The 5,000-nt window shown below is 44.6% G+C and overlaps 1 pseudogene; it reads left to right on the top strand.

Annotated features, from left to right (window-relative positions):
• Nucleotides 1-4,671: 4,671 nt before the first annotated feature.
• On the top strand, nt 4,672-4,789 carry LOC124607847 (annotated as a pseudogene).
• Nucleotides 4,790-5,000: the final 211 nt, after the last annotated feature.

Below are 5,000 nucleotides of genomic sequence, written 5' to 3'. Positions count from 1 at the left end.
CACTTCGGCGACTTGCGCGTAGATGTGGATGAAATGACGATGATTAGGACAACACAACACCCACACCTGAGCGGAGAAAATCTCCGACACAGCCAGGAATCGAGCCCGGACCCTAAGGATTGACGTTTTGTCGCGCTAACCACTCAGCTACCGGGGGCCGACGAAGTAGTGCTGGAGGGAACTGACACAACGAATCCTGCAGGGCTGTCCATAAATTCGTAAGAGTACGAGAGAGTGGAGATCTCTTCTGAACAACACGTTGCAAGGCATCCCTGACATGCTCAATGATGTTCGTGCCTGGGGAGTTTGGTTTCGAGCGGAAATTTTAAACTCAGAGGAGTGTTCGAGGAGCCACCCTGTAGCAATTCTGGACGTGTGGGGTGTCGCATTGTCCTACTGGAATTGCCCAAGTCCGTCGGAAAGCATGTTGTTGTTGTTGTGGTCTTCAGTCCTGAGACTGGTTTGATGCAGCTCTCCATGCTACTCTATCCTGTGCAAGCTTCTTCATCTCCCAGTACCTACCGCAACCTACATCCTTCTGAATCTGCTTAGTGTACTCATCTCTTGGTCTCCCCCTACGATTTTTACCCTCCACGCTGCCCTCCAATACTAAATTGGTGATCCCTTGATGTCTCAGAACATGTCCTACCAACCGATCCCTTCTTCTGGTCAAGTTGTGCCACAAACTTCTCTTCTTCCCAATCCTATTCAATACTTCCTCATTAGTTATGTGATCTACCCATCTAATCTTCAGCATTCTTCTGTAGCACCACATTTCGAAAGCTTCTATTCTCTTCTTGTCCAAACTATTTACCGTCCATGTTTCACTTCCATACATGGCTACACTCCATACAAATACTTTCAGAAATGACTTCCTGACACTTAAATCTATACTCGATGTTAACAAATTTCTCTTCTTCAGAAACGCTTTCCTTGCCATTGCCAGTCTACATTTGATATCCTCTCTACTTCGACCATCATGAGTTATTTTGCTCCCCAAATAGCAAAACTCCTTTACTACTTTAAGTGTCTAATTTCCTAATCTAATACCCTCAACATCACCCGACTTAATTCGACTACATTCCATTATCCTCGTTTTGCTTTTGTTGATGTTGATCTTATATCCTCCCTTCAAGACACCATCCATTCCGTTTAACTGCTCTTCCAAGTCCTTTGCTGTCTCTGACAGAATTACAATGTCATCGGCGAACCTCAACATTTTTATTTCTTCTCCATGGATTTTAATACCTACTCCGAATTTTTCTTTTGTTTCCTTTACTGCTTGCTCAATATATAGATTGAATAACATCGGGGAGAGGCTACAACCCTGTCTTACTCCCTTCCCAACCACTGCTTCCCTTTCTTGTCCCTCGACTCTTATAACTGCCATCTGGTTTCTGTACAAATTGTAGATAGCCTTTCGCTCCCTGTATTTTACCCCTGCCACCTTTAGAATTTGAAAGAGAGTATTCCAGTCAACATTGTCAAAAGCTTTCTCTAAGTCTACAAATGCTAGAAACGTAGGTTTGCCTTTCCTTAATCTTTCTTCTAAGATAAGTCGTAAGGTCAGTATTGCCTCACGTGTTCCTGTATTTCTACGGAATCCAAACTGATCTTCCCCAAGGTCGGCTTCTACTAGTTTTTCCATTCGTCTGTAAAGAATTAGCGTTAGTATTTTGCAGCTGTGACTTATTAAACTGATTGTTCGTTAATTTTCACATCTGTCAACACCTGCTTTCTTTGGGATTGGAATTATTATATTCTTCTTGAAGTCTGAAGGTATTTCGTTTGTTTCATACAGCATAATGGACATGAATGGATGCAGGTGATCAGACAGGATGCTGTATCTGTCACTTGTCAGAGTCGTAACTAGACGTATCAGGGGTCCCATATCTCTCCAACTACAAACACCCCACACCATTACAGAGCGTCCACCAGTTTGAAAAGTCCCCTGCTGACATGCATAGTGCATGCATCCATGAGGTTGTCTCCATATCCCTATACGTCCATCCGCTCGATACAATTTGAAACGCGAGTCGTCCGACCAGTCATCAACAGTCCAATGTCGGTGTTGATGGGCCCAGGCGAGGCATAAAGTTTTGTGTTGTGCAGTCATCAAGCCTTCGGCTTCGAAAGCCTATATCGATGATGTTTCATTGAATCTTTCGCACGCTGACACTTGTTGATGTTCCACCACTGAAATGTGCAGCAATTTACGGAAGGGTTGCACATCTGTCACGTTAAAGGACTCTCTTCAGTTGTCGTTTGTCCCGTTCTCGCAGGATCTTCTTCCGGCAGCAGCGATGTCTGAGATTTGATGTTTTACCGGATTCCTGATATTCACGGTACACTCGTGAAATGGTCATACGGGAAAATCCCCACTGCATCGCTACCTCGGAGACGCTGTGTCGCATCGTTCGTGCACCGACTATACAGTAACACCACCTGCAAACTGACTTAAATCTTGATAACCTGCCATTGTAGAAGCAGTTACCGATCTGACAACTGCGCCAGACACTGGTTGTCTCACATTGGCGTTGCCGACCGCTGCGCCGTATTCTGTCTGTCTACAAAAAAATGGTTCAAATGGCTCTGAGCACTATGGGACTTAACATCTGAGGACATCAGTCCCCTAGAACTTAGAACTACTTAAACCTAACTAACCTAAGGACATCGCACACATCCATGCCCGAGGCGGGATTCGAACCTGCGACCGTAGCGGTCGCGCGGTTCCAGACTGAAGCGCCTAGAACCGCTCGGCCACACCGGCCGGCTTCTGTCTGTCTACATATCATTTGTATTTGAATACGCATGCCTATACCAGCTTCTTTGACGCTTCATTGTATATATGCCGTTTCTGAGTACCAGCAAACAAATGGTCTCTCGAAAACCCGGAATTAATTGTATGATACGTTGTAATGAGATGACGAGAAACGTCATATTCGTCGTAAAATAATTACTGTAACTTGCGTATTATCGTATTTCGACAGTAGGCAATTTGAAGCCAACGGCATGTTGAGGATCCATTAAAAACGCGTTGTTCTTGGTACAATTTGTTATAATTAAATTTGAGTTAGTAACATCGCTACGACTGAAGCTTTCAGGACATAGTAATAAGCTAGGTACGTTCATACAAGATTCGTCATCACTTTAGCGCAATGAATAGCGTCACAGATATCTTACGTTATGTATGATGTATTGGTGGTTCGCGTCCCATAATTTTTTTCTAACCTTTGCGTTTTTAATAGTACTGATACTTTTGTATTAGTTTAATATGAAGATATACTACAATATTCGATGTTACGTGAATATAAATGTGCTCTGTTTTAGAAGTGAGTTTGTTCGATTGGCTTAATCTAAAAGAGACACCTGCAGTACCTGGAGTAAGATATTTTGTTCTTTTTTTTTCTTTTAAGTTTTGTAATTCTCATGTTGTAGACATTCTGCTACTAAGTTGGGACAGTGATCAAGTAAGAATGACCTTAGGGTTTTGCTAAAAAGTGAGAGTGATTAAATAATTTATATCTTATGTGAAGAAATATTGTAAATTTTTGTCTGACTATCTGGAATGGAACTTTTATAAACGGATGTCCTTATTGACTGGAGATGGTACTTTCGTTTTTGCCTTATATTTTCACGGATATTGAAGTTATGTTTACTAAAGACAGAACAACCTGACTAGCATATGGACAACGGAGGTTTGTACGTTGTAAGAGTTAATACAGGAATTTTACGCCCGTCCATTTCGAAAAAGAACAGTGTGATTTACGAGCCAGATACAACCGGAAACTGCCACTGGAGCGCGTTGCTGTGGCATATACCACACTGGGGCCCACATACCGTATGCACAAGTCGCATCGTTTCAGAGCTTTCACCAGAACGTTGAACTCGGCACGCGCAATTTTGACGTTCGCCAACACAGTCCGTATGCCGAGGGTTTACGTCTGGACACGGTGCAAAAAGCCTGGGACATAGTGAGAAGCGTGCCGAAAACTGGTGGACCCCTGCAGCCACTGGGACGGATTGTCGACGCAAAAGCGCCAAGAACACACGTGGAGTCGTGTAAAGCTTTTGGCTCACAGCAGCCGTTGTTACCTGCCTTAGAAAGCGAGAACGTGTCCACAATTCCAGCACCCCACAGCCACTGGGACAGAGCGTAGACAAATCGCCAACAATTCGCACAGAGAGCCATGTGAAACTAAAGATCCACAGAATAAGTCAGTCTCGTACTTTAAAAAATGTTTGCTAGACAGTTAGGAGGTTGTTTGTAAATCACGAACGCCAGCAGAATCTTCGGCGAAGCACAAACGCAAAACTGTTCAGGCCTCACGTAGAGACAGTCGTCACAAAGAAGTATTGTGTGGATGCTTTCACAGCAACAAACAGCGAAACAATGTGCGACAAACACTGGGAACAGCTTTGACTGTCAACTGTCAAGTTCCGAGAAACACGAACGTCAGAAGATTCCTAGACAAAACACAAACATGAGACTGTTTTGGTCCACACAGAGATAGCCGTTACAAGCAAGTGTTATACGGCTCACAGCAACTTCGAGACTATGTGCGATCGACGCTCGGTATAGCCTTGACAGTGAGAGAGAGACAGCAATTCCTGAGTCAACGAGAGGAGGAAAAGTTCAACGGTTTGGTGAGCTTAGAGTGTGTTGGACACGCCAACGGCCTTGCCTCAGTGGTAACACCGGTTCCCGTCAGATCACCGAAGTTAAGTGCTGTCGGGCTGGGCTAGCACTTGGATGGGTGACCATCCGGTCTGCCGAGCGCTGTTGGCAAGCGGCGTGCACTCAGCCCTTGTGAGGCAAACTGAGGAGCTACTTGATTGAGAAGTACCGGCTCCGGTCTCGTTCAGGAATGTGTGTTAAGTCCTAAGGGACCAAATTGCTGAGGTCATCGTTCCCTAGACTTAAACACTTCTTAAAGTAACGCTAACACTCACACCTGTGCCCGAGGGAGGACTCGAACCTCCGTCGGGAGGGGCTGTAC

Source organism: Schistocerca americana, chromosome 3 (assembly GCF_021461395.2).
Source record: "Schistocerca americana isolate TAMUIC-IGC-003095 chromosome 3, iqSchAmer2.1, whole genome shotgun sequence".
NCBI lineage: Eukaryota > Metazoa > Arthropoda > Insecta > Orthoptera > Acrididae > Schistocerca > Schistocerca americana.
This window is presented reverse-complemented; position numbering and strand designations above follow the sequence as displayed.